This window comes from Ahaetulla prasina, chromosome 6 (assembly GCF_028640845.1).
Source record: "Ahaetulla prasina isolate Xishuangbanna chromosome 6, ASM2864084v1, whole genome shotgun sequence".
In the NCBI taxonomy this organism is placed as follows: Eukaryota; Metazoa; Chordata; class Lepidosauria; order Squamata; family Colubridae; genus Ahaetulla; species Ahaetulla prasina.
In genome coordinates this window covers 62492340-62505339 of record NC_080544.1, presented here as the reverse complement: position 1 = coordinate 62505339, position 13000 = coordinate 62492340, and positions in this window count along the sequence as shown.

Sequence of the window (13000 nt, the reverse complement as noted above, 5' to 3'; positions counted from 1 at the left end):
ATGATCCTGTTTCTGAGACCAATCTTGTTAATGAGGCTATATCAACTATACTGTGTTTGATTTTGGCAACCATGCTATAGTTGGCATTCACTAGCTGTAAACTTATTTAGGTACAATCATCCTACTTGTCATGGTCAACAATGCATATCTATTGACTTGGAATAAGAACAGCTGTCTTTCAACACACCTGGAAGATACCTCATTGGGAATTATTGGTGCTGGAAAATAGGATGAATATATGATATGAATACACCACATATCATATTTCAAAATTTGAAGCATAGACTGTGCATGTGTAAAAAAGATGTGCAATAATAAATTATAATTAAACATACTTTCAGCATAAGAAAGAAATACTTTTAAAATATTTGAGTAGCTAAACAGTAATATACGGTACAGGTCATTTCAGAGCAAAACTATAATTTGGACACCAACAAAGAACAGCAAATAGGAGTTTAGTGGGGGAATTTGGCAAGAGAGGTCAAAGGGAGGCAGCTAAAAACTATGTGTCATTTTCTGTGGGATGCCTGCAATCTGGGATACCGAAAGGTTTTTCCATGGGTTTTAGAAAAATGAAAAGCTTTCACAAAATTGAATGGAGGGTGTTCATCTTCTGTTCATCAGAGATCATGGAGATAGAGAAAAAAGCTCTCATGAACTATCAAGGATATGTTGCCTTTATTTTTGTTCTTGAAGTTGACAAGAATTACACATGTTGCAAGTCAAGGAAGAACATGTTGCAACTCCTGGAAGAAAAGGTGGAGATCAAGCAAATCTGTCAGCTTGACTCTTAGGAAAATACAATCACACACAATTCTAAAAAGGACGAGAAATAGGTGTAGAAAAGCAATGTGGATACACTGAGTATTCAACTGAGCTAAGAGTTCAAAAGGACATGTACAGGAAATGGAAGATGGATGTTATTACCAAGGATGCCTACCAGCAAGTAGTAACTAATATCTGCATAATATCAAAAATGTTAAAATACAGAAGGAACATAGGCTTGCAAGGGAAGCTAAATGCAAAAAAGAAAGCTTTGTGGGATATGTTAGCTGAAGAGGAAAAAAAAGGAGGGGATGGGTCTGCTGCTTGAGATGATGGTAGGATGATAACAAATGATAGAGTGGGCAGAGATTTTCTATTCCTTTGGTCTTCTTCCCAAAGGGGAACTGAATTTAAATGAAGCTAAGCAGAACATCTGTTACAATGATGGTCCAAGATAACAAAAGCAATAATTAGGAACAACTGCCTACTTTCAGTCTCCAGGATCAATCAACTACTGTGCATGTGACACTTTTGAATGTATGTCATCTCAGAGCTCCATTCTATGATCTTTAGAAACCATGAAGGATGGATGTAGTGCCAGAAAATTGGAGAAGGGAGAATACTGTCCTATATTAAAAATGAGAGGAGTGGAAAAGGAACCTGTAATTATAATTGGCTAAATTAATGCTGATAACAGCAAAATTCTAGAATAGATTATCAGACAATGAGTTTGTGAGCGTTTAGATTAGAATATTATTTGCAAGAGATTAGTAAAGGTTAATCAAGAACAACTCATGGCAAACCACTTTGCAAACCACTTTTCTGGCCACTTTTATAACCAAATGGAATGAGATGAAATCTATCTATCTATCTATCTATCTATCTATCTATCTATCTATCTATCTATCTATCTATCTATCTATCTATCTAAAATTTAGCAAAACAGATGACAGTGTTCATGTGTTTCTAGCACTGAAGATAGCAAAATGTGAAATAAACTATGCTGCTACCAGATTGATACAGAACTGGTGGAAAGGTTTATAATAACTATATGTTAGTGGCTCTATATCAGTAATGAGTGGAGTGGTCAAGTGGCATGCTGCAGGTTTCCATTCTAGTCGTTTTACTAGAACTGTAATAATGGCAAAATGGAAATTATTTTATGTATAACTTAGATGAGAAGTTAGACAATCAAAATTGGTGGATGACACAAAGATTGTGGTGAGATTGTAACAGACATACCAAGGAGAATACCGAAGTGTCCAGAGGAGAATAATCAATGTGAAGTCTGTAGAAAGAAAGATCATGAGAAATGCTTGGCGATATTGAGTATGGTTAGTTTGGATAAGAAAAGAGTACAAAGGAAAAATAGACTTGAGAGATGTCTTCAAGTATTAGAAGGTCTTTCATGTAGAAGATAGGACCGACTTTTTCATTGTGATTCCAAAAGTAAGACAACAAACCATGGATTGAAATTACAAGGAAGTTGATTTCAATTCAATTCTTCAGTCAGAAGAATTTTCTAACAATAAAGACTGTTCAAGAATGAACAGGTGACTTTTTTTCAGCAGAGGCTGGGAGACCTTATGTTGAGGATATTGTAATATGGGTTCCTAGACAGGTAGGGAGATAAACTACATGTTCTGTAATCCCTTCCAACATTTTTTTTTTGTTTACATTTATATCCCGCCCTTCTCCGAAGACTCAGGGCGGCTTACAGTGTGTAAGGCAATAGTCTCATTCTATTTGTATATTTACAAAGTCAACTTATTGCCCCCCCAACAATCTGGGTCCTCATTCAGTGATTCTATTATTTCAAACCAGTAATCTTGCTGCAAAGTTAGTCTACTTGTCCTGTAATATAGAACCAGTTTGGAATTGTTTTATGATTAACCTAAACCTTGGCTCTCACAAAGGTAAGAGGCCTTACTTTTTTAGTTTTAATAATTAAAGAAGAAAAAAAATATTTGCAGGCTCCTTTCTATCTAATCCAGGGGTCTGCAACCTTAAACACTCAAAGAGCCATTTGGACCCGTTTCCCACAGAAAAGAAATCACTGTGAGCTACAAAACCTGGGTGAGCGTGGCCAACTCGACATCACTCACTCCCATCCAGTCACATGACGCCCCCCCCCCCAGCCACACTTACCCAGGTTTTGTGGCTCCTGGTGTTTTCTGTGGGAAACAGGTATCTCTCTCTCTCTCTCTCCCTCTCCCATCTCGCACTCATCTCTCTGTCTGTCTGTCTATCTGTGTGTTCCCTCTTGAACCATTTCCAAAAACAGTTGAGGGTTGGTTTTGTTTTTGTTTTTTGCTGATGTTGTTCTTTCTTCTTCTTTGGGTGCTTTTTACCATATTTAAATCAAGAATCATTTCAGGTTCCCAGATAAATGAAGCTCTTTCGTTCCCATGCTGTCGGCTGAACCCACCACCAGCTGGCCCCGCCCCTTGCCCTCCCCTCCCAATTACTCCTCGCCTGGCCTGAGAAGGTAAGGGCAACGGCAGGGGATGGAGACTTGCTCCATATTCCAGAGCAGGAGCAAAGTGCCCCTGTACTTGCCATATCTCACAGGTACTACTTCCGTCCCTTGTTGGTGTTGGCACACCTTGGTCACTCAGGGACATGCGCGACTTCTCTCTACCCCGAGACACTGGCTTGGCCTGGCTGTGGCTGACGCAGCTGTTGTTGCCACCTCCATAGTCTGCCCGCTGCTCTCACAGCGCCTTGCGCAGCACAATTAAATTCAACATGCTTCACAATGGGGAAAACGGTGTCCCCTCCTTCTCCTGAAGCCCATTACGATGCAGAGCATCAGTCACAGCTGGGCTGGGCCAGTGTCTTGGGGCAGCGACTGAGGTCCATGCAGCACCAACAAGGGCTGGAAGGAGCACCTGTGAGATATGGCGAGGGGTGCTTTGCTCCCGCTCTGGAATATGGAGCGAGTCTCAATCCCCCACCATTGCCCTTACCTTCTCAGATCAGGTGAGGAGTGACTGGGAGGGGAGGGCGAGGTGTGGGGCAAACCAGTGGTGTGTTCAGTGGACAGGGAGCCACAGCAGGGGGACGAAAGAGCCGCATGCGGCTCTGGAGCCACAGGTTGCAGACACCCGATCTAATCTATAACTCTGCTTCTTAGTGTTTAGTATGTAGCAGCATCAAGTCAATTTTGGTTGATCTAAAAATGCTATTTGAACTTAGGCATGATTAGTATTTTGCCAGGCCCTAGGAAATCCTAGAATTGTGAAGTAGAATAGTATTTTAAGAAGAAAATAGAAAATATACTACTTCTACATTGCTGCCAAATGTATGTTGGTATGTTGCTGCCAACGTGATGAATGATCCCTAAGCCACAGAAGCTGATGGGCTGACTTTGAGACAATCACTTTCAGTCCAAACTACCTCAGAAGACTGTTGCTGTGGGGAAGAATTGACACACCATATTGAGCTCCTGAAGGAAAGTCTAACAAATAAGCCTATCTATGAAACGATCAAGAGCTGAAATTGATTCAAGTGAGTAGTGCAGACAAACATTACATATGTGAAAGTGCTAGCCTGGACAATTTTTAGTTTAAATGAAATTCCCCATTATCTCTACAATTATATTCATAAGGAAAATATTTTTATAAAACAAATAAAATAAAGTGGAATTAATCAGGGGCAATTATGTAAGTCTAATACTTTCTAACTGAACTATTTTATTCTTTCCAACTAAATAGAACGTTGGAAAGAAATTAGGCGAATGGACTTGGAAGTCTGTCTGTCTGTCTGTCTGCTTATCTATCACGGAATAACTCTCTGAAAACTGACCCCAACAGGATCATGTGCAGTGTTGTGGAAGAGGCCCACAAAAGAAAAATTGATTATGAAAAAAGGCCAGGTCTGGCTAGTGCTACAGAAAAAAAATATCCTGAAAAACGTGCCTAATGCATCCTTATGGGAGCACCAGATAGACTGGCCAATGACTTGGAATGCAGTTGCCTTGCCCAGCCTTAAGCCCCTGTTCCTTCTACTCAACGTGAGCCAAAGTGGAAGAACTATTAAAGGGTTAGAAAAATGCCCAGAAGCAATACTCTCCATGCATTCCCTTATTATTTCCAACAACAGCAATAAAAAATAAAAATTATATAAAAGAGGGTCAGGACTCTTAATTGTCGGTCCTATATATTTCTGAAAATTGAACAGAGAAATGTTCTTAAGCATTTTGTCAGATGTTGACAACTGCTCCATTTTAAGCCGTTCTTCCTCCTCCCTTCTGGTAACATAATCTAGAGTAAGGCTATTAATGGGTAAAAAAATTCCAAAAATCATGCTCTGCAAATTTCCTCTACCTTGTTCTTTGAAAGACCTAATTAGTCCAACAGCACTGGACCAATCCAAAGCTAGAATAACTTTTTAGATGTTCTTTGAGAGATCCATCAGAATTAAAATCCCTCATTTTATACTGTACAAAGACCAAGTCTTCACTCACAGAGAAAGAAAGAAAAAAAGAATAAAAAAATGACATGCATAAGTTACTTATTGTAGCTGGAGAACTTTAAAGTTTTTTAAAATGCAAAATAAATGACAGTTCATACCCTGAAACATCCTGCAGTACAATATGTTAAATGAAAGTATATTACATAGTAGTCTGTTCACTCTATTTGCACTATATCCTATTACGACATCTCTAAGAAGTAAAACTAATGAAAGAAATTTACATCACCTAGTATACTCTCAGCCTCAACAACTTTGAAGTGTAGGGATTTCAGCTCCCAGAATTCCCTAGCCAGTATGCTCATCTCATCCCATTCAACATCCAAAATAGGATTAAAAGATACTTGAAAGAACAAATCAAAAGATTGTAGTCTGCCTTTGTTTAATGCTGAAGCAGCATTTAAAGGTACCTGCAACGTATTAACACAATATTCTATTTAGAAGAAAAATATTTGGTTGAGGCAGAGTTCCTTTCTTTGGCCTTCACTTACCCTTTCCTTTACATTCATTATATTTGAAAATAACTTTAAGAGCCATATGGTGGCTCCCTTTCTCCATCTTTCTAAACACAAAGCCTGCAGGTCTGGTAATTTTCAAAGCATGTAGATGGACTGTGAAATTCTTTAGAGAGGTTGACTTACAGCTGTTATGATACTTGCATGTTAAAGGGACTAATTTTCCACTGGTTGATCTGAAACTTTTAAAGTACTATATATGAAAATGAAAGGCTTCAGAACACCAAAGTTGGGATTAATCCTTTGCCTGATCTTCTATTGTATGGAAATTTGAAAGTATGTACTATATAGAGGTACTGTTTATCATGGAAATAGCATATAGTACTTCTCTTGATTTCAGTGTTGATCTTTATTAGAAATTGAAACTGCATTGGCATTGTTATAGTGTTTGTTCACATAATTACAATGCTCACAATAGGATCTCACATATCTTGGGCAATGAGATAGGTCATATTGCTAGCATCTAAAAGATTCTATGCCAAGGGCAAACAGATGAAATTTGTATTTATAAAACCTTTTTCTTCTCCTTTTTTAGAACTTCAAGTTCTGCTTATCAGACCCCAAGTACTTTTTAAGCACAGCCTCATGGCTGTTTTTTGGTGAATATTTAAACATATTTTAGTTTGCAGGCTTGGAAATAAGGAAAAATTGCTCCTGAGCACCTACCTATCAGGAATTTATTTTTAAATCCTAAATGGACACTTCAGTCCATCTAGGTTTTCCTAAAAGCTTTTTTTAAAAGGTTTGTGTATATTAAGCTCCTTACTGGTTATTCCATCAGTTGTGACAAAAATTTACTGACTGGCTTGTTGCCCAAAACTCTTGGCTGGTCCATATTCAGCTCAGCTTCAGAAACTGATCCAAAAAACAGCCCCTATACCTGTGGAAAAATGCTTGGATGATGAAGAAGATGTTACAATGAAATAATTACAATTATAAAATCTTATTGGTTACTGCAGATTAGAAGATGATATAGTAGCAGATCCTCAACTGCCAACTGCTTACTTAGGTTGGTCAATATAATGACACTGAAAGAAGAGAGGACAAAATATACCTTGCCAATATTGCCCCAAAATGTCTATTACCTGGCTAAAATTCTATATTCTCCTGCCCCATGCATGTATACAGTACATATGCATATACCTTGAAGATATACACTATACACATCAAATGCAAGACTTCTGGAACAAGCTCAGATTTAATTGATGGTTGAATGTGATTCCCTTTGTAACTTTTCCAGAAAACAATTCCTTTTTTCCCTTTTGTTCTCATTTTGCACATCTATGTTCTGTTAATTCTGTTTTCTGGTATGGCTAAGTTGTAAACCTACTAGACATAACTACTTTATTTTAATCTGCTTTATTATTTTAACACTGTTTTGGTGAACATAGGAAAAATATCTGTAAAATTTGCCCAATGTCCAGGCATCATGGAGTCTCCTTCAGGCACAGAATAGCATAGATACGCAACACCAACAACAAAAGTCGTGCCCCTGATAGGAAATAAGAAATTTCTGAGTCCCCATGTCTTGTTTAACTGCTAGGAAAACGTTCTTCTGTTTTTGACAAGTCACATCTGCCATATTTTCTGTTGAGGCAAAGCGTTATGTTGTTATCTGTTCTTTCTCTTTTTTTTTGCTGAAGAGGTCATATAATAAACATTTCTTCTTGCTGTGTTGTAGTGTCTTATAAATTATAACAAAGTTTGGGTTTGGATCCTTTTGAAGAGAATTAGATTTGACCTCTCTTCTGAAAGGTACAAAAATATGTCCTTTTCTAGCTTATGCACTCTTTTTTATAAAACAAATCTATAAGCCGCCTTATAGATGTACATACCGTATATATGAAATACCCACAGAGTAATGTGAGATACTGTAGTTGAAAGTCACTGGATGGATCAACTTTTCCCTGCACAAGTTCCAAGGCAGGCTCAGAACACTGTTGGAAACTAGTTTAGAGGAGGCCTCAAATTAAGCAGCAAGTTCCCCCTGAGTACAAACTAAATCAGGGGTCACCAACCTTTCAGACCTCAGGGACCACTAAATTCATAATTTTAAATCCTACAGACTAATATGAACTGCCTGATGACTGGTTGGGCAGGCGTGGCTAGGTGGTCATGTGACTGGGTGGGCATGGCCAACTCGATTCAATCACGTCGAGGGGTACCTCGGCAGCCTCTACTCATTCCTCCCCTCCCAGCCACTCCTCGCCTCCCCACCCGGGCTTCTTAGGGCCCCAAAAGGAAGCAGTTGTCGAAGCTAAGCAGCCACCCTGAGAAAGAGTTGGCAAAACAAGCTCAGTTCAAATTGGATCTGACCGAGGAGGAGGCTCAGTAGAAACACCTCATTGAGCATTACGTGCATAGGCTTTCCAAGCAGAGGGAAGACCTGCGGGAGTGCAAGGCCAGGTACATGTGCCTGGAGGCTCAGCGGGCTGAGATGGTCAGCCAGTTCCAGACCATGATGCAATACCACTGCAACAAGGTCCTCCGGCTCTTTGCCACCAGCGGCACTTCCCTCCAACCTTCACCCAAAGCCAAAGCCCCCCTGCACCAGGAGGCCGAAGCCGACCCCAAGTAGGAATTTCTGTCCCCCTCCAACCCACACAAAAAGACCTTGAAGGGGGAGACTCTCTGCAACAACAAAAACGTTCATTGCACATATCTGTCCGATGGGCAGTAGTTTGAGCACCCCTGATTTAGTGCAATATAAAAAATGCAAATAATTTTTCTGTGGACTACCAAAATTTTCTCCACCACCAGTTGGTGACTGCTGAACTAAACTCCTAAATTTATTTCCAGTACCACAACTGGTACAGGTGCAGGCCTTTGCATTTGTTACAAAATACATTCATCTGTTTCTTCCCACAGACTTAAACATTCTCAGGCTTATTTGAGACACCCACTCAAATGTATGCATACACGCACGCACACACACACACACACACACACACACACACACACACACACACACACACACACGAGAATAAATTTGGAATTAGTAATCTAAACTGCAAATGACCCCAGAAATTTATCAATAGATTTTGATCTATTGTTTGCCTCCCCTGCTAAGGGAGATATTTGCAAAATGATCAAAACAACAGTTTCTCAGGAAAAGCTGCTTGCTCTATCTGCATTCCAAATGTCTTTTTTTTTTTTTTTGAGGGGGGTGTTACGGATGTAAGGATTGCAGTACATTTTCTCTGGAAGGCCTTTAGGCAGTGTTTGTAGTAGTTGGGCAAATCTGGGACAACAGCCAAAGGCAGTCTCCCTTCTCACAAGGACCTAAAGAACTAGTTGAAGGAACGCAGCCCTCAGATCAGAATAAGTTGCCTATGTTGATCTAGTTCTACATATAAATATGTAATCAGTGACAGATGGTAATACAAACTGCAGAGAGCTATGGTATAATTTAACATTTTGCACATTCCAGAAAGGACAAAAGCTAAACAACAAACCAGATCACTTTTTCTTTCTGCTTATAAAGCATAGAATATAAATCTTTCCAAGCAGGTTGTTTTTGTCGCACGAAATCAACAGTTAAGGAAGATCATCTAGAGAGCAGCATGTATAACTCATTATATTTACATCTGTATTTTTTTCTACTGTGAGGAACTGTGGTCGTGAAACATCCATCTCCAGAGGAGGGATGCAGAAAAGACATCCACACATCCTTCTAATCTCAAAATGAATAGGCCTCACTAACCATTTTTTCACGGTTTCTCTGTATGACATTGCTCTCAGCTCAGCTCAGCTCAAATCCAGCCTTCATCCTCTTTCCATTCCACAGTCATCTTTAGGTATTCTAGTTTTAAAATAGCATGCTCTCTTTTTATTGAACCCATTTTTTAAAACATGGGTATGACCTAAGACACCTCATTTCCAGTGGGCTTGATGATATGGCAAAGGATGGGGATCTGTCCAGTTCCTATTGACAACTTTAGGCTGCTACTGAATTCTTGGAGTTGAAACTTATACATCTTAAAGTTGCCAGGTTTGAAAAACATTGATGTATACCATTTTATTCACCGATGCCAGGCTTGGACCAGTGTTTCTCAACTTTGATGATTTAAGATGTGTGGACTTAGATTTAGTGGGCTGGCAGATCGAGAAACACTGGAACAGAGATGTAATTATGAGGAAAAGCAATGAAGCATACACTTCATCTTATGTTATGCTGGGAGTGCATTATTTTAGCTTTCCCTTCTATGATAATACCCATGTTTTCCCCAAAATAAGACCCTGTCTTATATTTTTTTGAACCCTGAAATAAGTGCTTGGCCTTATTGCCATGCACTCAAAAGCCCAATTGGGCTTATTATCAGGGGATGTCTTATTTTGGGGAAAACAGGGTATTTGTTGTGGCATCCTGGGAAAATACCTCTCTCTAGAACAAAATCCAGTAGTGAGTCTTCCATATGCACAGATAGCCCTCAATTTACAACCATAATGGAACCTGGAATCACAATTGTAAATTGTTGTGATATTAAGCACGTCACCACTTAACAGGAGCTGACTTAATGAGATTTTTTGTGATGGTTGTTAAGCAAATCCATTATACCCAATGGGCATTTTTTTGCTGGAAACTTGAAGTGAAGGCCAGAAACCAGCAAAATCACTGAAAATTGTGGTCATGTGACTGTATAACATTGCAAATGGCCAAAAATATGAGCTGGTTGCTAAGTGCCCAAAATGCAATTGTGTGATTGCAGGGTATGTGTATGTAGTCACTGTAATTTCAAAATTGGATTGTGGGTACTTTTAGGGAGTCTGTTGTAAGTTCAAATGATTGCTAAGTGAGTGGTCATAAGTTGAAGACTACCTGTATCTATCTTCCATGTCAATAACAATAGCTGTTCTTGCCATCCCTTGCTTCAGAGATCTTGTGCATTAACAGTATTAAGCTGAACAAATAAATGAATACTTTAAACAAAGAGTGATTTTAACTTTCTTGCCATAAGTAAGCAGAGGCAATGTGCTGTGAATGTTGCTGAAAAACATAAATAGGAAGAAACTATTGTAGTTGTCTTGCAATAGTTGCCAGTGACAATAGTTGAAATTGTCAGTGACATTTGTGTGTACATTATAGGAACATAATGCTGATCTAGATTGACCACTGGCATGATCCATGGTGCTCTTATATTTTCCCTTGTCAGAAAGAGCTGATTACAGTGAAGAAGTTTCATTTTATTAGAGATGTCATATTGGCACATTTGGGAAAACCCAAATCTGAAAGCTTCTCCCCACCCCAACCAGAACTAAGGAGAAATTTCCTGACAGTTGGAACAATTAATCAGTGGAACAACTTGCCTCCAGAAGTTGTAAATGACACAACACTGGAAGTTTTTAAGAAGAGATTAGATAACCATTGTCTGAAGTGGTGTAGGATTTCCTGCCTAAGCAGGTGATTGGACTAAAAGACCTCCAAGGTCCCTTCCAACTCTGTTATTCTATTCTATTCTATTCTATTCTATTCTATTCTATTCTATTCTATTCTATTCTATTCTATTCTATTCTATTCTATTCTATTCTATTCTATTCTATGAAATTGTCATCAGGTTCCATTGTCTGCCTGAGAGTTAGTGGAATAGCTGTGGATTAATTGTAACAGAGACCTTCTCTAACCTGGGACTTTCAACATTTGGGGGGATTTCACAATTTACATAATTCCCAAACAGCAAATATTCTGAAGTGCTTAAACCTCATATAGTTTGTCAGGGTTCCAAGTAACACCCCCAATGAAAGAAGATTCTGAGGTTTGAAGTTCCTCAAAGTTCCATTTTATTAGAGATGACATATTGGCACATCTGGGAAAACCCAAATCTGAAAGCTTCTCCCCACCCAAAGGAAAGTCCAAGTCCCTGCCCAGCGCACACATCTCCATCACATGGTCCAATCAAAGCACCGTCCCAACTGGAGATGCCACCCAGTCCCAGGCCTCCAGGTGCAGGGCAAGATGTCCTTGAGTCTCTAAGAAAGCAATGTTATTATGACTATATATCACCCCTGCTCCATTAAATCCCCCCTCCCAGTTTCCCAGAGTAGTAAATGTGGCAGGCCTGAAGGCCTAATGCAAAAGATGGCTTCCAGGCCTGACATAGTTATGGAAAGTCCAAAAAAATGTATCTGATACTTTGAATTAAATGTTTATCCATTTCCTTATAATAATACGGATTATAAAAGAATTGTGTAGAATTATGACTCTCAGCTGCTATCACAGCACACTAATTGCTAATATATAGCTTGATTAAACAATAAATATAAAATTTAAACCAATTTATAACATATCCTACCTGTTTGTTTCAGCTGTCATTCATGGTTTCCTTTTTAAAACAAAAACATTTTTAAAAAAGTACCCCTTCAATTCAATTTGTGATATGCTAGAATGAGATCTAGGAGAAAAGAGACAAGGAGAATTCTAAAGATGATGTACAAAACTTTGAAGCCAGACCCCCTCAGTGCCACTTTTGGCATTTTTCCTATTGGCTAATGATATAAAGAAAGGGAAGACAGCAAAAGCCACAAGAATAAATTGTTGCTTTGCTTGTTATATGTTAGTGAGTCAGAATAGAGACAATAGGACCAGAATAGGCATCAGCAAATTCATTTCCAGTATGGTATTTTGCTGGCTCAAGAAAAAAGGACTATTATCCTTTAATTTTCACAAATGATGTTCTTTATTTTTTCAACTAAAAATATTTTTTATTGTTTATCAGGAATATCCTTTATCAATTAGTATATATGTACTCCTTGGTTCTCCGAGGAGCTGAGAAAGATGAAGCGCCGGAAAAGACGCCTAGAGAGTGTCTGGAGAGCCAGCTTCCAACTCTGATCGAACACTAGTAAGGTCTCATATTCAGACCTATCTAGTGACGATAAGGGCGGCGAAACGGGAGTATTTTGCCGCTCTTATTGCATCGGCAGATAATCGCCCAGCCGCCTTGTTTAGGGTGACCCGCTCCCTTCTCGCCCAGGGGGCTAGGGAGGACCCCTTGCAAGGTCGTGCTGAGGACTTTGGACAGTATCTGCATGATAAAATCGCTCAGATTCAGGAGGGGCTGGACACAGACTGGGTAGATTCAGATGGGTCGACGGGGGCAGGTCTTGAGGTTGCCAGCTGGAAGGAGTTTGACCCTGTGGCTCCCGAGGACATGGACAGGATACTGAGGAGGTTGAGGGCAACCACATGTTTACTGGACCCGTGTCCCTCCTGGATGGTACTGGCCACACAGGAGGTTACACGAGGCTGG